The sequence below is a fragment of the Mixophyes fleayi genome, chromosome 5 (genome assembly GCF_038048845.1).
Source record: "Mixophyes fleayi isolate aMixFle1 chromosome 5, aMixFle1.hap1, whole genome shotgun sequence".
Taxonomy (NCBI): Eukaryota; Metazoa; Chordata; class Amphibia; order Anura; family Limnodynastidae; genus Mixophyes; species Mixophyes fleayi.
Window position 1 is genome coordinate 30,542,795 of NC_134406.1, and position 25,055 is coordinate 30,567,849.

General features: G+C 41.6%; 1 long non-coding RNA gene across 2 annotated transcripts; it reads right to left on the bottom strand.

The window, feature by feature from the left end:
* Positions 1-697: 697 nt before the first annotated feature.
* Positions 698-22,076, bottom strand: LOC142157627 (uncharacterized). Of its 2 annotated transcripts, none has more exons than XR_012692531.1 (4): positions 21,981-22,076; positions 21,013-21,116; positions 2,736-2,934; positions 698-935 (listed from the first exon to the last, which is right to left on the bottom strand). It is a non-coding gene; the product is annotated as an uncharacterized LOC142157627 (long non-coding RNA). The 2 variants fall into 2 exon arrangements; XR_012692532.1 differs by lacking the exon at positions 698-935 and adding an exon at positions 1,526-1,991.
* Positions 22,077-25,055: the final 2,979 nt, after the last annotated feature.

A 25,055-nucleotide genomic window follows, 5' to 3' on the forward strand; every position in this document is an offset into this window, starting at 1 on the left:
AAAGCACAGCAGCCCAAACACACGCAAACACAACTAAAAACGCAAGTGGGTATAGACACATAGAGCGGAATGTGTTTTATTTTTACATGCAATTTCATGCATTTAAACACCACTGGGTACATATGTGTCTCATGACTTAATGATGTCACTATCTCATACTGAATTTATAGTCTGTGTTAAGGCAACGTGTGTGGAAGTGACTAGTCCACTATAAATATATACTTTCTACATTAATTTCACAAATTTGTAACAGTTGAAAGTATGACATACACCATAAACATTAAGAATTATTCTATGCCACAAACTACTGCAGTGTGTGCTAAGAACAGTGGTGGAACTACCATTGATGCGGCAAGTGCAGTGCACCGGGGCCCATGGAGATAATGGGGTCTGCTGCATGGCAGATACAGAGGGTCGGGGGTCCTGGTTCCCTCCTCCCCACCTCCCTGCATCGGGGCCCACAGCTCACTAGTTCCACCTCTGGCTAAGATAACACTTTTATTTTACTGATTTGTTTCGTATTGTGTTGTTAACATTTGAAAGGTTTTCCTATTTTGAAGACAATATGGAAATATATACAGATGTGTACATAAAAAAATCTATATAAATAGAAGTACTAGAAACAGACTGTTACAAGACAAAATAATATCCTGAAATCTAAACATGAAGAACAAATATTGAATGAGAATCTGTCTGTATGTAAATTTGGGCAATACGTGTTTATTAGAACTAGGAAATTTATATTCCCACAAAACTATGCTGAGGAATTTGGTACACTGCTCTTTAAGTGACCCTCATAAAGCGTAATCTTACCGTCCCAAAATAGTATTAGGCGTCACTGACATTCCTCAAGTGAAAGCCAGTGTAGGAGCCGTCAGCAATGCATACAGAATGCAAACGTCTTGGAAGGTATCAAAGAAGAACAGTAGAGAGTTCTGAAGAATGTTGATGCAAATAGTTAAAAACACCAAAATAGGAAGAATGTTAGCTCGTTTTCTTAAAATAATTATTCAGAAGAGATGCCCCACAACTCACACAAATAGATTATATAATTCCAGACGTTACCAGAAATGAACTGTATTCCAAAATTGCCTGTCAATGAACTGTTTAATTGAGTTAAGTACAAACTTTTGGCACAAGCATAGGCATTTCTTTGCTGTCTGTATGAAGGATCGCCAAGTTAATGAAACTGCTAACTGGCTGTTGTTTATCTATGGGTGTGCAGAATCTGGTCACAACTGCACTGCTGTTTGTAATTTAACATACACAGACATCTAACACTTTAATAGAGTACATCTTTAATCACTTACTACCCCAATTGGGTGGTATGTCAATGAAATGTCGGGGTCAGTGCTACAGTCCTAGACATCAACTGTAACATATAGGAGTATATTTACTAAACTGCGGGTTTGAAAAAGTGGAGATGTTGCCTATAGCAACCAATCTGATTCTAGCTGTCATTTTGCAGAATGCACTAATAAATGAAAGCTAGAATCTGATTGGTTGCTATAGGAAACATCTCCACTTTTTCATACCCGCAGTTTAGTAAATCTAGCCCATAGAGTCAAAACATCTTTCTGTAGCGGAATATATGCATGTACTGCCTGCCCAGTGAAGTGAGAGGACTCTCCCACTTTAATAGATTTGGGTAATATTAAATACACTCTGCTAGATGATATCTAACCAAGTGTTTAGGACGGACAGACAGCCCCAGTTACATTTTATCGTAATTAAAAAAAGTACACAAATGTGGGTTTATTCTTGCCAGTCATACAACATATCTTCCAGCCTGGTAACAGGAAAGATAATCTTTTATAGATTAGACAAAAGCACAATTTCACAGCAATATTTACACTCACAGTTTGCAGGCTTCTCTAGCTGTCTTACAAAGATAAGATCGCTCAGTAATTCCCTAATGCGACAAAGCAGTTGAAATGGAACATGCCTTATTTTTTTTTCTTTGAAAATGTTCCTTTTGTTAAGTGTGTAGGCTGTTAAGGTTTGAAACAATCACAGTAATTCTTAAAGAAAGCGATCCGATATATATTGCATGGAAAATAAATGTATATGTTAGCAACCTGCTAAACTGGTTGTAGTCATATTCCCGGAGGTGAAAATGTTGACAAGATAAGTGCAGACATATCCATATTACCTATATGCTGAAAATGTAGACATTATGATTGTCGACAGTCACAACGTTGATATTTAACAAGCAATGCCAGTGGGTCCGACACAAAACACTTAAAAAAAATGAAAACAGTACTAAAGGTTTAAATTGCACCCCTACCTCCCAAAACACCTAAACGCATGATGCTGGCAGCCGGCAGACACGGTGGCAATATAGCCACGGACCCACCAATTTTACTATGACCAGCACTAGGCTTAGCCAGCCGGAGCTGGTGGCACTATAGCAGAGGAACCTGCTGCGTGGGTTCCCCCTGCCATGATGCCAATCAGCCACAGGCTAGTCAGCACTGGGCTGGATTTCCTAGAGAGTTGAAGTCTGAGGTCTGGGGTAATAAAAGTGTTTATTTAATTATGCACAATTTTAGTTTGTCGAACTACAGGTTCCAGCAAGCCCAGGCTGCCATTAACAGTCTGTGCATGTTGGTGCTTATAGAACTAGGGGCCCACTGTGCCATGTAGTCCCACAAAATAAAATTAAAGAAAAACCACACTCCTCATTTTAACCAGAGCATTTTAATAAAAAAGTAAATAAACCCAGAAATACTTACCAACATCTGTGTTGTTCATCTGCGAGATCCACATTTTTCTTAGCTTTTAATCCACTAGGCTTGTTAAATTGAAAACCCAAACACATTCCAGGTCCTGTAGTTGTCCATAAAAAAAGCAAAAAAATATTCCACAGGTGTAGCCTAAAAAACTGTTCTCTTCTTCTTGCTTGAATGAACCCAAATATTACACAGGAACGAGCTTGGCAAAAAAAGAAACCACAGATAAGAAAGAAAGAAACCAGGATAAGTATCAGCATTTCCACCTCCGGGATTTCGTTTCCATCCCTGTTAAACATATGGTATTGATACCGAACATAATAAATGGTACAGACAGTGATTGGAAACTGCTTATAGAAACAGATTTAGTGAATGGAATTGCAGAATTATTAAAGCCTAATAAAGACAGATACAAAGGGGGAATACAATATCCCCGGAATAACGCTGCGTTAAACGTATTACCATTAATACAGTAAATTTAACACGGATTTCTGCTTGCTTTTCCCCGAGTCGCGAGCAAAAACCAGCGATAAAGATTACCATACTAGCGGTAATTATGCGCACTATTACCGTAGTAACAGTAATAGTCCACAGGCTGCATTACTTTCATCAGCAATGCAGCCAATTGAATTCCCTCCAAAGCATAATCTATCATATAAGTCTGCTCAGTGACGTTTTGCCATATAAGTTCATCTAATTATCTGCGGGGTAGAAGCAGTAAATCTCTGGCCTGGATATGAGCAGGATCTGGACTTTACTTCACCTATGACTAGAATATATGAAGATGTGCCTTCCAAAATGTGTCACTATGTAACTTACACCTAGTTTATGCCATTTAGATGCAGATACACACTAACAGTAGCCCAATAAATAGGTAAGGAAAAATAAAAGATTAAAGTACTAGAATTATTGTTAAAGTTTGAATTTGTTTTACATTGTTTATTCATCCTAACAATTAACCAGCTTCTTATTGACATTCAAATTAACAGCACCTCTGAACTTGGTGGGACAAAGTGCCTTATGCCATTAATGTCACTAGTTCCTAGGGAATTAATAGGCAACATTCTCAAGAATAATGGTTCTGCCCATAAAAATGGCGTCCTCCACTGTATGTAGACTAAAGGCACATTATAATGTTTGTGTCCCGAACAACACACTAAGAGCAATATAAATATGAAATAGATTTGACCCATATATACAACCCTTGGGAAAATGCTCATTTGTCTTGGGCGGTATAATCGTCATCTATAAAAATTAATGAAACTTTAATCTGTGTGTTAATTGGCTGCAGTTTATGGAAGAACTTGATTTAGCTTCACTGCTTTGTAATCATCCATGACTGGAGAGGCTTCACTGAGCCTGTGAATGATTCAGGAAGAGAAGGAGAGGTGTCTGGCAGATGTTAAAAGAGAACAAACTTTACAAGAACATTAAAGTGCAGGGTGTATGGAGAATTAAAGAGAAACAGCACATGCAATGATATTTTATTAAATATATTCTACTCTGAGGCAGTTTATGTAAATGTAACTTTTTTGCCACAGGTGCTCTGAATGTGATATTAAATCTTCTTAAAATCCTTAATGGTTGATGTTCTCACATAATAATCCCCCCATTTTACATGACTTCATACCAATATACTAATAAGTAAAGGACACGAAAACAGAGCTTGGCAAATAAAGGAGATTATTAAAATACAAACATTATATGGTGGATGAGAAAATGATAAGCAGTTTGGCTAGGACCAATGTCTTTAAATCACAGTGAGGGTCATTTACCCTCACGATATAAATACGTGTGGAGCCATTTAACCCGTGCGCACTCTAATCTTTAAACTTGGGTATCCCTTATCCCATGCATCTGGGAACCCACGTCCCCTCTGGGCTAATGGAATCCAACCAACAAACCTGCCCAGAGGACAGTGTCTGTTCTGAAACCAAGGCCTGACTCTTCAAAGGGAGGCGGGTTCTATCATGACATAAATTAACCTAATGTGTGCCCACCAAGCATAGGCCACTGACTGCTCAATGTTTTCCATCCACTGCTGGTTCCCTCAAGAACCAAGGCCCACCACCATGCCTACCAAACAAAATGCACTAAACTCTCATAAATCTGCCCAACGAACAAACCCATCCTCCATCAAGTGAACTCCATATGACCTATAAAGGTGAGCACAATGGACCTTAATTAAACGATGCTCAATCCGTAAACCACCAATAAAGTGCACAAACCTGCCCACCACAGAATTTATCTTCCTACGCATATTTTCAGCAACCTATTGGGAAAATTCCTCCACACACTCCAGGAAACTATATTGGACCAGCAGAGCACCAAGTCAGGCCCTAAGGAATGTAATCAAGCCAGATCAGACTACATATGCAAAATTAAACCCATGGCCTTAACATTGTCAAATTGCAGACACGTGTGCAAGAAGTTGCACACGGTTCCTCTGAAACAGTGGGCATTGGTGCAGACATAGTTGTTACCACCACAAGGAAATGGCGTGTCAGGACTCCTGAGCAGAGACAGATTTTGAGTCGGGGTGCCCAAGGAGCCAAACCAAACCCTCCAGAGAAACCTTCTACCAAACCGCAATGTCCTTAAATACCAAGAAGAAGACTCGGTTTCCCATCATACCTAGCCCTGAGTTCCTCATTCATTTAAACACATATATGTACTTGTGAGGCCTGGTTTCCAAGTAGAAGGCTGCAAAAACATACATGTCAGTCATGATAGGCCTTGTAACTGGCTTCCCCTCCACGGCCACTAGCTTCATAGCCTTCTCTGCAAGGGCGAACATGTCCACATAATGACCCTTGTAGATCTTATCACGCACAGACAAACATACAATGCAAAAATGGCCACACTGGCATAAAGCACCAGTTAGCATTCAGTAATACTGCGACCCAAGCCAAATCCCACCTCCGCGCCCCCTGGACATCCTACGCCACAAAATGCTTGTGCAAACTTTGAACAAGTTTGTTGGAACATACACCAGACCCTGACAAATCCTCTCTAGAACTGCGGCAATCGGAGAAGTCAGGTACCACATCATCAGCAGAAATCAAATCCTCTCCAACCATCCGGATAGAGCCATCCTCGGAACCTGAAGTAGCAACCAGTCCTCAATCCAAACATGACAGACCAGCCCGGTCTCATCAGTCAAAGAACTCATCAGTTCCCTCATCCTAAAACCATGGAAACACCTGCTGAAATAGGAGAGTTAGCACTCAGGCGAGTCCATGGCAAACAGGTCCTGGGAGCACAGTGCAGAGAGGAAGAGCCGCCGCTATTAGCAAATAATCTCTTTTTAAGGTCTATGCATTGTTACGCTTTAAAGCCAGAGGTGGCAAATGCTATCATATGCTTCAAAGACAATTGTACTTCATTATCATTATGAAAAATGCTCTGCACGTTCACATATTCTGTGGTTAGTAAATAAATGTGTTGCTCTCCTTCAATTTACTGTGGTTTCAATCTGTTTTACACACCCATTTTTATTTTCTATGCCATGAGTATGAAACGCTTCCATTAAAGAGTCATCTTATTTTATGGTGGCAGGTCCATTTTAATAAAATCATAATAAGCTACACTTCAGGAAAATAAAATTGATACACTCAAAGAGGCAGCTGAACATATAAGAATAGTTCATGGATTCCAGGAAATATGTTTATAGTAACTGTAGAAAAAACATAGCGACAGATAAAAAAATCTTCCATGAAGTCTTGTTTTTGTCTTTAAGCCGAGCAGATAATAAAGTAATAATGTTATTTGAATATTCAATAACAAAGATCTGATATTGTCAGAATGAGGACAGTGAACAGGTTGAAGGCCGTAGATGTAGCAAAAGCCTTCGATAGAGTTGCTTGGCCCTTTATGCTTTACACTTATCAAGTTGTTGGCATTAGTGTTCCCTTTACACGTGATACAGCGACTCTGGGTCATTAAGGAATGTATCGTATGCAATTCCCTTCTACGCATAACCAGAACGAGAACAATTGTCCATCAACGAAACAAGACCGCTCTGTATGCCAACGCAAATGCAAGTTACATCAGTCTACGATTTCCAGGAGTGAACGGGCCGGGAATGGGCATGCACCCGTACACAATGCACAATGTGGGCGTGCCAAACTCAAGCGAATGCAGCCCCATCGGAATGAAGTTCTGTGTGAGAGTTTCTTGTTTTTCTGACGTATCTCTTGCACCAGTTAAGGGGCTACTCTAAGTCCTGAGTCAGTATCGAATGCATGTTATAACATGTGTCTGCAATCAGGACCAACTGTAAAAATGTATGTTATGTACAGTAGACATTAAGGACAGCCTAACCCTAATGTTTTTCTTTCTAATTATAAATGACTATAATATTGACAGGTAACATTAATTGATAAAAAAAAAAAATTCTGTGTGTTCTTTTGAGATTTCATGTTCCACATACGTATTGTACGCATCCTGCAGTGTCTGGTCTAGTACAGCAGAGTGAACCTACACCCATAGTCAACACCACACGTATCTTGAGATCCGTTCCTCGCTGACTGCGGGAATAGGCAGAGCCGATTTACGTGCCATTGAGAACAACTGCATGATGCGCTCAGTATGCGTGCCCTAATGACTCAGGCCCTCTACCTGATAATCTCACAGCAACGGTTTTGGCGAATAGCTTCTCCATCTGCGTGTTTCCTTTTACAAATGGCAGGAGACAAGGGTGCCCTTTATTGTTGGTGCTGCTCATAGAAGCTCTGGCTGCCAGAATACATAGAAACCCAAACATTTCTAGAGCTAGAGTTTGCCCCTTGGAACATATGTTATCTTATAGGCCGATAACGTTCACTTTACAATTACTAACTCCCCACACCTCACTTCCCATCCTGTGTAAGGATCTTCAGCACTACTGAGCAGTAGCCAATTCTAAAATTAACTTAAAATTAGAAATATGGGAATGTTCAATCTGACCAAAACATATGTCCAGCTCTTTACTGCAAATTTCCCTCCACTAATTGAGATGATTAAGAGGAACCTTAAGACCTGGAATAATATATATTTCCCTTGGATAGGCTACATAGCTGTGACTAAGACGACCGTTCTTCGAAGACTCTTTTAGTTATTCCAAAATCTCCCAGTCCGAATTCATTCCCTTTTTCTGAAGAACCTCCAGCAATGTGATAGGATACACATGCACATTCTACATAAACACCTTATTGACAGCGGACTGGTTCTTCCCAATATTCAGCAGTACTACCTAGCAGCACATTTAGCTCAGTCCATCCTCTGACATACACATACACACACCAGAATGTGGGTTGACATTGAGATGGGTCAACTTGGCCTCTTTCCTCCGTAGTGCTATTTGGGTATCGCCTATAAATCACCTGCACCTTCCCCCTTCCCCAGTTTCAGCTTCTCACTTCCCATTTGGAATCTTTGCGTGAGTCTATACATTGATAGATAGCCCCACAAGGATGACTTCTGTATGGAGCAATCCGGTTTTTCCTAGAACCATCTACAATGCATTTGGGTAAAAGCACAACATAAAATTTGTGCTGAAACTAACCCCCCTACGTTTCTTTTCAGAATTCCAAGAACTATGAGAGGCTAATAGCACCTTCCAATACCAAACATTTATACAGTTCCCTGGTGACCTCACATAATCTGATCCAGTACTCACTTTCAGATAGCTTCTGTCTTAACTCATCTGAAGGTCTTATTTCAACATGTTATTGGTTACTGTTATCTCATGTCCAGACTGTGAATTACTTTCCCACATATGGTGGAATTGCCCCTAGATTATGAGTTTTTTACAAGAGGTACATAACAGTATTCACTCAAAAACTGGCATGCGACTTTCCCAACCCAGAGACTACCATGCACATTGAGAGATTCATCAGGCATGTACTAAATGTGGCCAACTGCAGTGTGGTTGACAACTGAAAAAAGCACCCCCCCCCCTGCTGACAGTTCTTGCAGGTATACAGCACATATGAGCATCCTCAATGATTGACCTAATGTGATGTAGGCCACAAGCTACTATATAAACCCATATAACTGAAGTTCCAGTCTTCCCTCATAGCTGCCACTCTTTATCATTGAGCTAAATATATTTGCACAGTACTCAGTTGCTCCCGAGTCTTGTCCATTAGTATAGTTTTATATCTATAGCATGGTGCATACAGCAGACTAGAAAACTGCAATACATACACATGTCAAGAAGTCCTTGCAATTGCCAGAATTCCTGCAACAAGCCAAGTTACTGAGAGCAGCATTGCAGGAATATCTGTACCAATCTGACGCCAATGCAAACGGCAAACCATAGTATCTCAGACAAACATAACACAGGGCAGACGGCTGACCAGAATATCCTATTACAGCTCTCCCCTATCTCCCACCTTTTGTTCTTTCTTCTACCCAAACCTATAGTAATAAGCCCCAACCACCCCCCCCCCATCCCACCACACTCCTAGGGTGACTCATTTACTCTTAAGCTTTCTTTTTCTTAAGCTCATAGTTCATCTGAAAGTTTGTTTATGGATATATATTATATAAATATGAACATTGATTAATGTCTTATGCTACTATGATATGTATTAAAAGAGGCTTGTGTCTCGCATCCCCCATATCCTCTTTCAATAAAACAACTACAATTATTTTAGAAGAAATGCTATTAAAAGTGCATGTGAAACGTGTTTGTTACTAGTGTTTGTACAATAATTTGGATCTCATTGTAGGCTTCCCCATATGTTTACCCATGGTAAATACAAAAATAAGAACATGGTGCTTTCCAGAAGCCAGAACGACACTGTAATGCTAGTAAGAGCTAATAAAACGGCACTGGGTATAGTACAACTAGAAACAATTGTTTCTAGTGTCAGACCCATTTATATTGGTTTTACTAATATTAAAAACACTAGTAAAACACATGGAATAAATGTGGGTGAGAGCCCTTAATGTGCCATTGTTTTGGGCCATTTTGTGTTGCGTTTATTTATTTTATTTGTTTTTGCTTTTTGGGTGTGTTCTACATAAATTCCTACTGATAAGACCATGAAGTATGGAGAGTCTAGCAGTGTGACATAAGCATGTAGGCACAGCCTATGCTGAGCTCTCCCCTATAGCCCCAAGCCTATTCCAATCCATGCTCTGTTCAGAGCAGGGACTCGCACCTTCAGGGGTGATGTCACTTGGCACCACACTTACTGTGTTCCGTTGGCCCTGCAACAGTGATAGGCAACCTGCTGCAGTTGAAGGGCTGCATTGGCGGCCCTCTAACCTTTAAAGGACCCACACAAAGAAATAAACATCTGTAATAACATGGCACGAGCTATAACAAACAAATCTGACAATAAAGCAGGAAAGAATTGGAGGCCGCAGATGAAGGCTCAGAGGGCCGCCTGTTGCCAATCACTGTTCATGTACAGTGTACAATTATTTATTTAGGAAGTATATCTAATATGATAGCCATGGCCAATACAAATTAGTAATAGAGGACTTCATTCATCAAGGAACGCAAAACTAACCTAATGTCATCGGACATACGCACATCCGTATCCAACAAGAAACGGATGTAAAGATACGTCTGTAGATGAATACAGGTCTAGATCTGCTCTGCTCTAACACACAATACACCGCAAGATACGTCCTATACATATGTGAAATATAAAGTCCCAACAGAACGCACAGAAAAAAAACTACTTTTCAATCAATGTCATCTGTTAGTATAATGACATTAAAGACAAAACATTAAAAAAAACTATTAAAAAAAAAAGCCTGTATGTAATTGGACTTTCAACAGAATACAACAAGGACACATGGGGCTAGATTTACTAAACTGCAGGTTTGGAAAAGTGGAGATGTTGCCTATAGCAACCAATCATATTCTAGCTTTCATTTATTTAGTGCATTCTACAAAATGACAGCTAGAATCTGATTTGTTGCTATAGGCAACATATCCACTTTTTCAAACCCGCAGTTTAGTAAATATACACCTTGGGATCATTACAAGTGAGTAGAGTATGGCCTTAATAGCTCTGCTTCAGTATTGTGTTCCCAGTGCTCCTACACCAATGTTGGCTAACCTGTGATGCTCCAGGTGTTGTGAAACTACAAGTCCCAGCAAACCCTTACAGCAATAAGCTGCTATATATTGGCAAAGCATGCTGGCACAACACCTAGAGTGTCACATGTTAGCCAACACTGTCCTAGACCAATTCAGCTCAGTAAATTAGTTTGTTTTTTACTGCATTGATGGCTGTCCTATAATCACCATTTATTTATACAGCGACCATCAATTCCGCAGCGCTGTACAGAGAATATTTATCACTCACATCAGTCCCTGTCGCTATGGAGCTTATAGTCTGAATTCCCTAACATACACACACATAGACTAGAGTTAGAGTCAACAGCCTATTAAACTACCAGTATGTTTTTGGAGTGTGGGAGGAAACCAGAGCACCCGGAGGAAACCCACACAAACATATACTGTATATTTGAATATGCTTCATAGTGGACTAATTTGCATTTAGCTGTAGTGCGCCTTTCACTATATTCCTACTGTATATATATCCCAATGTATTAACATGAAGTGTGCTTGTTTTGCTAGACCAGTGTTTAATTTACATGGCTTTCCAATACTATTCAAATATACATAAAACATAACATAGATATACAAGTTGTTACAGTTTCACCAATACTATTTTGTTACTGAAATGTCTGAGTGATATATGGAGTTATATGTTAGTTTTCGTGCCTTTGATGCTTAAGGTTATCGGAAATATTGAGTACTTTGCTTTATTGTGTTAAGATTCTGGTGTTTTAGAGAATATGTTTGATGTGGAACGTGCAAACCTGAGAGTAAAGAGTCAAGAGGCTTACAGTACATGTGTGTCCTTTAATGTGGAGTACCATCAATACGGGGACTATTAACATTGCCAAGTAAAATACAAGACAATGGAGCAAAATAAAAAAAAAAACAAAGGATCTGTCTGTCATCCTGAACTTCATAGTTGCTTTTATTTAAGAAACATACTTTATTTTATGTGCTTCCTGTTTTCACGTACAACCTGTATTTTGCATAATGCAGGTTAAAAATTACAATATTTTCTTATTGTCCGTCTGATTGAAATACTTGTCCCTCATAGTTTACGGACTGTTAATGCGACTTTGAAGAAAACCAATGTTCCTATATACTAAAGATGAGGTTCTGGGGAAGATTTGAATGTTTTCCAGCACACATTGTGATTTCTTGTTTGCCAGCTCAGATTAATCTTACGAATTCTTTATTACTGACCTGTCAGCAGACAATGGAACACTATATTTCAAATTCTCTGCAACCCTTTTCTATAGCTGAGTCCTGCCACAGTGGCTACAACATGCAAATGTAGCGTAGTCTTAGGTCTCATACCCACTAGCGTCAATTACAAGTGATCTACTAGCGTTTTAATACTAGTAAAATGTATGTAAATGGGTGGAAACTATTGTTTCTAATGTCACCATACCCACTACCACTTTTATTTTATTCTGCCGCCAGAATTATTTTTGTAAAGCTCTGCTTATGCCTTCACTGCGTCGGCTCAGAGAGATCATTCTAGCTCCTCCCTTCCTTGCTCCCCGACCGGACTTGGTGAGTCATGTGACAGTAGATCCATCCACTAGCACTGAGCTATCAATGCAGGAGCCAGGAGCGAATGGATCTACTGTCTTGTGATGTGTCATCAAGTCTGGCTGGGGAGCCAGGAAGGGAGGAGTGTAAGTGAGCCTTAGGAGACCAGGCCAACTGGCGCAGTATAGGAGACGCTACAAAGCTGTGCAGATGCGGTGAGGACATAATGGAGCAGAGCTTCTCAGCCAAGGGGGAAAAAATAATAATTCTGGCAGCAGTATAAAATTCTGGGTGCAGGGCGGGCGACATGGGGTCCTTGTGCACTGCACCCATTATAGATACCAACAGTGATTTATAGATCTAATGGCCTAGATTTGCTCAGTTTGCATATTGTTGTTTTTATATATTTTGAACTATATTAATCTTTTATTACATACTAGGCTGGTCACCCATTGGTGTTCAAACACTGCATCTTTTCAACATAAGTGCAAAGCATGCACCTGCATGTAAAAAAAAATAACATTTTATACAATGCATACATTCCTATTTGCATACACACTTGAATCTGTATGCAATTCAATTGTGAAACCATGTTTTGGACAAAAAAATATGTCACACGTAAAGAAGTCCATTCATCTCTGGGCATTCATTGTGTACATAATCAAAATTTAAATTGCTGGGCCATAAACATCAGTGGATCTGCACTGGACTGATAATTGTTTTTTCCCCCCATCAATAGAAATACAATTAATTTGTGACAGGTGTGGCATCCTGCTCACTTTGGACGCTGTTTTTACATATTTTTATTCAATTAATCTCTATTGAGGTGTGATATGTTTTTTTTTATTTCCCATGGAGTAAAAAAAAAATTATTGACTTTCCCTTTTGGATTTCAAATTGAAGACATTTCCTTTCAAGTCCAGCACTGTAATCTATAGGGCTTTATTTTTTGGGGGGACACTTTAAAGAAAAAAAAAGGATATTTTTTTATTAGCAGACCTTTTCCTGTTTATTTCAATTACCCATTTATTTCAATAAATGGGCTATTGAAATGACTGCATGTGCAAATTCATAGGACCTCATTCCACATGGCATGTATTCTGAGCACAACCCCTGTTCAGTATTATACACACGTATCTAAGGTTTGTGTGCTCCCAAATTCATCAAGCCACAGATCTCAAGATCCGATCCGTTGAATTCGGGTGCAGATCTGTTGTACTCTACTACATAGGACGCTGTAGATACATCTGTACCTGTCAGTGCCTGCAGTAGCCTGTGGGTCCGGCGCCATTACAGCCGCCAGACCCGCTGGCTCTATACAGTGTAAAGAAAAGAGTGTTAAAAATATGTGTGGGGTCCGCCCTCCGAATGATATTAACCCTAGTGCTGCCAGCCTAGTGCTGGTTATCCCAAAATCTGGGAGAGGGGGGTCATAGGGTTCCCCCGATTTTCTGAAAACCAGTACTAGGCAAGCAAGCCGGGGCTGGTGGCACTATAGCATGCTCTCATGGGAAACCCCCTAGCTTATAAATAGACCTAGCGTATGTTAATATTTCATGGTGCGCGGGTTGATCTTCCATAGAGGATCACAGTTTAACATTGTGCTGTTTATGAGTTTATTTTTTGCCTTTCAGGATCCTGTGGATTATTTTGGCTTCAATACAGAAGAAGATTTTTTTCAATTATCTGTGAAATATTTGTGAGCATTTTTTTTTGTATGAACAATTACTAGGCCTGGGAATGTGTTTATTATGGACAACTACTGGACCTGGGAATGTGTTTTTTATGGACAACTACTGGACCTGGGAATGTGTTATTTATGAACAACTACTGGACCTGGGAATGTGTTATTTATGAACAACTACTGGACCTGGGAATGTGTTTTTTTGGACAACTACTGGACCTGGAAATATGTTTTTTAGGACAATTACTGGACTTGGAATGTGGTCTTTTATGGACAATTACTGGACCTGGGAATGGGGTTTTTTTGGGGAAAATTACTGGACTTGGAAATGTGGTCTTTTATGGACAACTACTGGACCTGGGAATGTGGAGCTTTTTTTGACAACTACTGGACCTGGGAATGTGTTTTTATGGACAATATCACTGGACCTGGGACTATGTTTTTATGGACAAAAACTGGACCTGGGAATGTGTTTTTTGGACAACTACTGGACCTGGAAATGTAATTTTTTTGAACTACTGGACCTGGCAATGTGGTTTTTTTAGACAACTATTAGAGCTGGAAATGTAGCTTATTTTTACAATTACTGGACTGGAGAATGTGCTTTTTATGGACTACTACTGGACCTGGGAATGTGTTATTTATGAACAACTACTGGACCTGGGAATGTTTTTTTGGACAACTACTGGACCTGGAAATATGTTTTTTTGGACAATTACTGGACTTGGGAATGTGGTCTTTTATGGACAATTACTGGACCTGGGAATGTGGGGCTTTTTTTAAACTACTAATTCTGGGAAATGTGTTTTTTTGGACAATTACTGGACCTGGGAATGTATTTTTTATGGACAACTACTGGATGTGGGAGTGTGTGTTTTTATGGACAACTACTGGACCGGGGAATGTGTTCATTATGGCCAACTACTACACCTGGGAATGTGGTTTTTATGGACAACTACTGTACCTGAGAATGGGGGGGTTTACATCTACTGGGCTAGGAATGTGGTTTTTGGACAACTACTGGACCTGGGAATGTCGGGTTTCTGGACAACTGCTGGATCTGGGAATGTGTTTTTCTTTTTAAAAAAACTACTGGACCTAGGAATGTTTTTTTGGACAACTACTGGACCTAGGAACATGTTTTTATGGAGCACACCTGGGCCTGAGAATACGTTTTTATGGACAACTACTGGATCTGGGAATGTGTTTTTTTATGGACAACTACTGGACCGGGGAATGTGTTCATTATGGACAACTACTAGACCTGAGAATGTGGTTTTTTTGGACAACTACTGGACCTGGGAATGTGTTTTTTTGGACAACAACTGGACCTTGGAATGTGTTTTTATGGACAATTACTGGACCTGGCAATGTGATTTTTTGGATAACTACTGGACCTGGGAATGTGGGCTTTGTTTTACAACTACTTGTCCAGGGAATGTGTTTTTTATTGACAACTATTGGACCTGGGAATGTGTTTTCTTGGACAACTACTGGACCTGGGAATGGGTTTTTTTGGACTACTACTGGACCTGGGAATGTGTTTTTTGGATAACTACTCGGCCTGAGAATGTGTTTTTTTATGGACAATTACTGGATCTGAAATATTTTTTTATGGACAACTACTGGACCTGATAATGTGTTTTAATGGACAACTACTGGACCCGGGAATGTGCTTTTTTGGACAACTACTGGACCTGGGAATGTGGTTTTTTTGGACAACTGCTGGACCTGGAAATGTGTTGCTTTTGTATAACCACTGGATCCGGCAAAATGTTTTTTATAAACAACTACAGGACCTGGCAATGTGGTTTTTTGGACAACATCTGGACCTGAGAATGTGTTTTTTATGGACAATTACTGGACCTTGGAATGTGTTTTTTTTGGGATAACTACTGGACCAGGGAATATTATGGGAATTTTTTATGGTTTCAAGCATTATGGATTAAAAGCTTACATGACTGGATCAATTACAGATTAAGACATCAGATGGTAAGTATTTGGAGATTTATTATTTTTAATAAAATGTTGTGGTTACAAAGAGGTGTCTGATTTGTTTACATTCTATTTTTTTATTTTTAACAAAGAAATGTGTCAAAGAGGGGTGTGGTTTATATACATTTTATTTTGTGGAACTACATGGCTCAATGGGCCCTGGATGTCAGGGCATGCTTGCACTTGTGGTTCTCCAAGTGCCAGTATGCCCTGGCTGTCATGGGTATGCTAGGGCTTGTAGTTCTACAATACCAGCATGCCCAGACTGTTAACAGCAGCCTGGGCTGGCTGGAACTTGTAGTTCCAAAAAGAAATATAGTGTTCTTTACATTTTTTTTATTTTTCACACATTTTATTACCCCACGCCCACCATTCAGGGGTGTGGAGAGAGCCCTAGGGCTTTCAACATGGGACTGGATGTCCCTAGATGGGGGGGCCCACACATTTTTTTGCGGATCGCCCCTCCCTAGGGAATTCAGCCCCATGTTGAACGGCCTGAGGCTGTATGTCATTATGGCAGGGGAACTCACTGCAGCAGGTTCCCCTTCAATAGTGCCAACAGACCAAGCTCACTTGCCTAGTGCTGGTTTTCGTGAAGTCGGAGGAACCCCATGCTTTTTCTCCCCGATTTTGTGGCAACCAGCACTAACTTGGCAGCACTAGGTTTAATATCATTAGAAGGGGAGGTACCCACGCATTTTTAAAAAAACCTTTTTATACACTGTATTGAGCCAGCATGTCTGGCAGCAGTAATTGGCGCCCGACCCGCAGGCTCAACTTAGACTAGCCCCAGAAAATCAGATTACCTTGACGGCGGTAAAGCTTGCTACGGCCGTGGCTGTGGGCACTTGAGTTTAGCATGCCCCTACTAAATATTTGTCACGAGGAGCGGCGGCCACGGGCACCACCGCGACTCAGTTCCTGTGTGTTTGAACGTCCCAGCCGTCGCCATGGCGACCGGGATGTCACTTCCGGAAATCTGGCCCGACCGTTGCCAGGGCAACGGCCGGACGCTGGGAGGTTTGCCTAGGCGCTCTGGGCGCACTAAATAGTAGGGCACATGCGCAGTCTGGTGCAATCAGGCAGGGGCTGTGACTAGTATCAGAGCTAAGCTCTGATTGGCTGATACTGGTATTTAAGGCAGTGAGGTCTGCAGCCTCATTGCCGGTTATAGCATTCTTTCCTCAGTTCTGCTGCCTGCTTGTTCTCTCTGTTTGGTTATTATTACCTTTGATTGACTACCCGTGTTTGACCTTTGCTTGTTCCTGGACCATTGAACCTTCACTTCTGACCCTGACCTTTTGCTTGGTTTCCGGATTTTGCTCCTTTTGCCTGTGTGTCTGACCTTTCGCTTGTCCCCGGATTTTGTACCTGTGCTAGTGACCTTTGACCTTGGATCTCCTTCTCACTACAGCTTGCCAATCACTCCACTCCTGGGTTCTCCTTTAAGTCAATATACGTTACTCGACCCTCGGTCGGCCCGCAGCCAAGTCTGTCCCCACCACTAGGGGCTCCAGCGAACACCGGGCCTTCAGAGTAGTCCCCGAGTTTCACTGTACTGGCTTGGGAGTTCCTAACATTATAACCGGCCGAGGAAGATTGGTATTATACGGCCATGGACAACGACGAGCCGAACCTGTCTCCAGCTCAGATCCTGGCAAATCAGATACAGGCGATTTTTCAAGTTGTGCAGAATTTATCCCAGCGCCTGGCAGTCCAAGAAGGGGTTTCCAGAGACCTGCAGCTCCAGCAAGTCCCCGCTGGTGACACACCAGAGCCTAAAATGAACTTGCCTGACCGATTCTCTGGAAGCAGGACAGCCTTCCGTAATTTCAAAGAGAGCTGCAAGCTGTACTTCCGCCTGAAACCACGTTCCTCTGGTTCTGAACCACAAAGGGTAGGAATTATCATCTCTTTACTGCAGGGTGACCCTCAGTCTTGCGCCTTCTCCTTGCCTTCAACAAGCACAGCCTTGCAGTCCGTGGATGCCTTTTTCCAAGCTTTGGGGTTATTGTATGATGACCCAGACAGGGTAGCCTCAGCTGAGTCTCATCTCCGAACGTTGAGGCAAGGACGACGCTCTGCGGAAGAATATTGTGCAGAATTCCGGCGATGGTCCACTGATAGTGCCTGGAACGATCCAGCATTGCGAAGTCAATTTTGCTTAGGACTTACCGAGCAGATTAAGGACTCCTTAGTCCAGTATCCGGTATCCGATTCACTGGAGGAGTTGATGCAACTCGTTATAAAAATTGATCGTCGGATCAGAGAAAGGAAGACTGAACGGGAGTCCTCTGCTCCTATGGACTTATTCTCCAGCTCCGGTACCACTTTGCCCGATTCCTCTGAACCCATGCAGTTGGGCGCGTACCGCTTGCCTCCGGAGGAACGCTCCAGAAGACGCTCACTAGGCTTGTGTATGTATTGTGGTCAACCAGGCCACTTAGTACGTTCATGTCCAAATAAGCCGGGAAACTCCAAAGCCTAAGTGCAGGTGAAGAGGTGCGCTTGGGTCTCCAGATTACCTCTTCAGAAAATTCTTTATTAGTCCCTGGATGTCTAAATCCACGGATTTGAAAGCTTTTCTTGATAGTGGTGCGGCCGGTAATTTCCTGGATATACGTTTGGCTCGGATGCTTAATATTCCGCATATCAAGTTAGGATCAAGCATCACCACATGTGGTTTGGACGGTAACCCCTTACCTGGGGGAAGGATTCCCGCTAGGACGCCAATGGTTCGGTTGTCAGTACGAGCCCTCCATATGGAGGAACTCTCCTTCTATCTTATTACCTGTTCCTCTGCTCCTTTGATATTGGGGTATCCCTGGCTTCGCAGTCATAATACCCTTATTGACTGGAAAAGTGGAGAGATTATCCGTTGGAGTTCCGAGTGTTCTACGTCTTGCTTGACACTGCCGCTTAGAATCCTACAGCCTAGTCCAGACTTGTTGCCGGTACCCTACCAGGACAAGCTGTGATGCACTGTGTGTGCTGATACCTTTCTATCATAGCCAGCATTAACTTTTTCAGCAATTTGTGCTGCAGCAGCTCTGCTGTGGGAGTTGACCAGACAGGTTAGCCTTCGCTCCCCACGAGCATCAATGAACCTTGGGCGCCCTAACCCTGTCGTCAGATCACCAGTCGTCCTTTCTTGGACCACTTTTATTTGGTTCTAACCATTGCATAGAGGGAACACTCCAAAAGACCTGTCATTTTGGAGATGCTCTGACCCAGTCATCTGCAATTTGGCCCTTGTCAAAGTCATTCAGTTCCTTACGCTTCCCCATTTTTCCTTCAGCACATCAATTTCAAGAACTGACTGTTCACTTGCTGCCTAATATATCTCACCTTTTGATAGGTACCATTATAACAAATTAATCAATGTTGTTCACTTCACTTGCCAGTGGTTTTATGATTGTACAGACACTAAGGGCTAGATTTACTAAGCTGCGGGTTTGAAAAAGTGGGGATGTTGCCTATAGCAACCAATCAGATTCTAGCTATCATTTTGTAGAAGGTACTAAATAAATGAAAGCTAGAATCTGATTGGTTGCTATAGGCAACATCCCCACTTTTTCAAACCCGCAGCTTAGTAAATCTAGCCCTAAGAGCTCATTTATTATGGGACCTATTATTGCGTCGCTTAAGAGGGTTTTTTATTTTGCCAAGTCCAGGATCCTTGTATTTATTACTGATGAAGAGCCTGGATCTAGGTGAGCAATAAAGAGGGTGAATTAGGGATGTATTGGGGTGTTTATATTTCAATACAATAATTTTTACACTTGTGTGTGTGCTTTATTTTCAGTTTCCCTGGTGTACTACAGGTCTCAGCGGGCCCTGGGTGCTAGGGCATGCTGAAACTTAAGATTCCCCAAGTGCCTGCATGCACTGGCAGACATGGGTATGCTGGTGCTTGTAGTACTACAAGCGGCAGTATGCCCAAACACTTAATAGCAGCCTGGGGGTGCTGGGAACTTTAATGAACCAGGGACAAAATGGATTTGTAAATTTAATTTTGCCACACATCCACCACCCCTGGAATGTGGGAATAGCCCTAGGGCTATCAGCATGGGGCTGGTTAAATCATGGTGTTGGGGCCACTGTTCCCTGTAAGCTGAGCCATTTGGAAATGATAGAGTTAAACCTGTATCTTACTAGGAAACATCCTGCAGATTGTGAATGCAAACCTTCCGGGTGGAGCCCTCATTAGAGTGACCTTTTAACTCTTTCCTTTCCAGATTGCTCAGTTTAGCGGGAACACTGGTTGGGACCTATATCAGGCGCAACATCCCCGAAAGGCAGATAAAGAGGTGTGTCAAACGAAGTGTGTGCAAGTTACATAATATTCCGAGTCACATGGATCTATAGATACGTGCATCTCGGAATCCTAGGTAAATTAATGGATGCAATATACACTTAGGATGTTAGTGTAAGTTGCTTCTAATTCTACATCAGGTCCAAAGAGCGCATGATCAGTGATGATTAACTCATCTGTGTAAACCTCCCTCTATTAACCCTTTCCAGCCATTTAGTGAGATCTAAAGCTCCAGACTTAGAAGCACAAAGCCCAGCTACCAGCAGTTTCAGGAGCCAGTGCTTAGCACCTATGGAACAGGCTGCACTTGGAGCCATCTTTGCAGGATCAGTCTTTCCCCAGGATGGCTACAGCTTCATTACAGATAAACATGGATATACAGTTTAAGCAAACATTATACATAACATAAGCATACTGGAAACAGGGGTGGGATAACCGAAGTAGCGAGTCCCAGTATCCAGATCTCCTTGATCCCAGTGATCTGGAGAAAAAAGTGCTCTAAATAAAGTCCATACTTTGCATGAGACAAGGTGCCTTCATGCAGGGCTAGTGCAAGGTCACTAGGCACCCTAGGCAAAATTTCAGCCAATCCCGCCCCCCCCCCCCCCCCCTAATCTGGCTGTCTAAAGCAAACAATATATAAATAAATATGTCAGTATTTGGTTCAAGGTGGAGTGTAAAAAAAAATAACAACTCTTACCTCCTCCTGGCCCGCAAGGCTGCAGTCCAGGTGCACTGATGCCTGATGCTTTCAACACTGTCCAATCTCCACTTCTGCCCGATGGCAAGTTACTGCAGTAACAGCTGGAATTTATTTAAAATTACTTGCTGATATAATAATATATATTATAATTTAAGCTATGACTTCTATTTTTAGCCACATCATTCTTTTGTATTGCTGTGTAGCTGGTAGCCTTAAAAATACAGGTGTAACCTATACAAATTTCTCTCACTGTAGGGAAGAAATATAAGAGCCCTCGGCTACACCTGTATTTTTTGCACAGCAATAGAAGCTAAATGTGGAGAAAAATAGAAATCATAGCTTATAAATACAACAATGACAAATTTTCTATTTCCTGTACATTACACAACATACACTATATAAATTTGGATTTTTAAACACATATATACCCAGTGTTGTAAGTGGGTTGCAGGATGACAAGTAAGAGGAATAGGGGAAAAGATGGTGCAAGGGGGTAGATGAGAATGTCGGGGGAGAAGATTGCACGGGGGGGTAAATGAGAGGGTCAGTGGAGAAGGTGGCACAGGGAGGGTAGATGAGAGGGACAGGGGAGAAGGTGGCACAGGGAGGGTAGATGAGAGGGACAGGGGAGAAGGTGGCACAGGGAGGGTAGATGAGGACAGGAGAGAAGGTGGTTGGCCCAGAGGGGGTAGATGAGAGGGACAGGGGAGAAGGTGGCACAGGGAGGGTAGATGAGAGGGACAGAGGAGAAGGTGGCCCAGAGGGGGTAGATGAGAGGGACAGGGGAGAATACATAAATACAAAAAACAAAAAAATACAATACCAAAAAATAATTTTCATGCCCCCATCCCCCATAGCTTTTATACCCCACTACACCCCCTCAGTGTTTGCTCCTGGATGGAACACCCTATTTCCTAATAGTTTTTAAAAAAAAGTATTTTAATTACAATATAACGTTTACTTACCTATTTTTCTTCCCTCCTGGATGGTCAGCACAGCAGTAGATGCAGTGGGGGGATTATATTTCAGCAATGGCCGCTCCTCACCTTCTTCTCAGAGGGGGAAGGGGTGGAGCCGAGCACAGTATGCTGGAAGAGGAGGGGGCGGGTCCTGCAAATAACTTTATACACACTGTCTGTCTCTGACAGACGGTGTGATCATTGTTTTGCATCGGCCGACAGCTGTTTCAATGTACCGGCAGTGTCTCTCGCTGATAGACTAACAACCAGACACCCACAGAGGTGATAGTTCAGCGCTCTCAGGAGTAGGTGATATAAAATGTAAAATAAAAACCATATATATATCATACTTGCCAACATTTTTTTTTCCTTTTCCGGGAGATGCCGGCTGGGACGTGGGCGTGCAGGGGGCGGGGCTGCGAAATCGCGTCATTTTGGCCCCGCCCCCGTGACGGAATGACGCAAATCGCGTCATTTTACAGTGAGGGCGGGGCTAAACGCCGCGATTCCGGGTGAATCGCGGCGTTTAAACTAACTTTTTCCCCCTTCCTATCAGGGAGATTGCCACACTCGTCCGGGAGACTCTCGCAAAATGCGGGAGTCTCCCGGACAATCCGGGAGAGTTGGCAAGTATGATATATATATAAAAAAACATATGACAATTATTAATTCAGAATAAAATCCTTCCAATAATGATATATAACGGTGCTTGCAAAAAATCAGACACCAATAGTACTATTGAACAATTCACTTATATCCCCTGCAGCACATTCAAGGGCTATTAACACCTTAAAGACCAGAATAGAGGATAGAAATGGCGCTGGGGAAATAGAGATTGTTCAAAAACAAACATAGAAAATATATAAAACCTGGTTATAATCCCAGATATAGAATTTAATAATTTCACCAGATAAAAAAACATACAAATAATGACATTAGCACAAAGTACAGAGTAAAATGGCATATAGTTTCCTAAAAATGATATGGTATATAATCCAGTTTAGGATAACGGAGTGATAGATGGAAATGACTTCCTCTGAACAATATACAGTCCCGAAATGGTATTAGGATCACCTTAATCCTCAATAATCAAGATATGGGAATATCTCTCACTGATAGACTGACATCACTGACAGTCTGTCAGTAGAGACACTGCCGGCACATTGAAACAGCTGCTGGCCGCCGCAAATCAATAAAGAAAGTCTATTGTAGACTTTTTCATTTAAAAAAACTTGTCTTCAGCGCCCTCCAGGTCCCAGCGCCCTAGGCAGCTGCCTAATGGAAGCGCCGGGTCTGCCTCCATGGTGAGGTGTTTCATCACAATGAGGTTGGAGCACAAATCAAGACAGGAATAGAGCTGGCCCAGCAACAGAGAGTAGGGCCCCCAGCAATAGAATGGGAGCTGTTGGTCTCCCCCACTGTTACTATGGAGGATGGTTAGGACCCAAAGTGTTAGGCTGAGGGCTATAATGAACACCCATTCCCCACATTCTCTGGGGAGCAGCAAGACACCAGCAGTAGAGGGACATAAGATGACAGCCTCTAGCACTAGATTGGGAGATAATATTTAGCTTTTATTACTAATATTTAAATGTTTCAATTTTACTATCACTGTGCAGTTTAGGCAGGACTTGACTGACAATGGGCATTAAATGCACACATGCCTATCTACTTTGGGCTCTATGGAAAATGCAGATTTTGCAAAAAAATGAAAAAAATCTTCCAGATGGCTATTCGGCTCCTGAGCTTTGGTGTCATTGTAGGTTAGCAACAGACTTGCTGAGTTCAATAGCATAAACTGTTCTTGCCTTTTCTCCTGCTCATTACTGAATTCTGTCTCTCTTAAACTTGCTGAACATTTCTGCTCTTCGATGCTTATGGCATAATGCTCACTGCAGGGCTGTCAGTTCCCCAATCCCTGCATTAACCGGTGTAAAGGAGCAATAAGCCATAGTGGTCATTTCCATTTCTTTGTAATAACCTATATACCTTCAAGATAAGATCACACGTGACTATATCTGTAACCTGATGAGAGCAAGACAGCAGAAGATGATGCCCGTGCACACAGACATGTATTGTGACCAGCTTCTGATGACGTACACTGAGTAATAACAGCAAATCATAGGAACAACCGCAGCGTGACATTTACAGCACAGTAGTAGTAAAGATTTAACCCAATCCACATTGTGGGACATTTATCAAAACTGTTTAAGTAACTGTTTAGAAGAGGTGGTTTTGTCCATAGTAACCAACATTTCCTTTCATATTACTAGAAAAATATGATTGGTTGCCATGGGCAACACCTCCTGTATTATAATTATAATAAATTTTTTATTGTTAAAGCACTGACATATTATGCAGCGCTGGTCATTGATGGGGATCACGATATGACACTAACAAACTACATACAATTACATAAAACCGAAGGTAAAGCTGGTCCTGCCCAAGTGAGCTTACAATCTAATAGGTGCGGGGAACACATGATACATAAGCTAGATATATTTTGTATTGTTATATTGATGCTGACTGTTCATTTATTCTGGTCCTGCATATATTTTGTGATGCTTTATGAATAAACCTGAATTGCCATTGTATCGAAAGCAAACCTATATTTAATTATTCAGGGTCACCTATTGACATTCATTTAAATTTTGGTTTTTCACTACTACAAAGTCGTCCATTGCGCTGCTCTGTCGATCTGGCCAAGGCTTGCCTGCCATGAATCTCAAAGGTAATATATTTAAGGATGCATTATGGATAAGCCTCCCGGGACGATTTTTAGTCGCGTGATCTCAAGAGATTAATCTTATTCTCAGATCGCTTGTCTTATTATTAATTGTTTCCTATGTGCTCTGCTACACAAGCGATTTCTAATCGCTTTTCAGTGTGATAATCTCTTTCAGTCGCTCAATGCTGCAATTTAATCGCCTCACATACACTCCAGATGATTAATCTCCATAGAGTTTAATGAAATTAGTAATGAATTGCTCATTCAGGAGTTCTTAGGTGATTCTGAGAAGGAAATGCTTTGCTGAACTAGAGAACACAGGAATTTTTTGTACCTTTGGGTGATTAATCTAA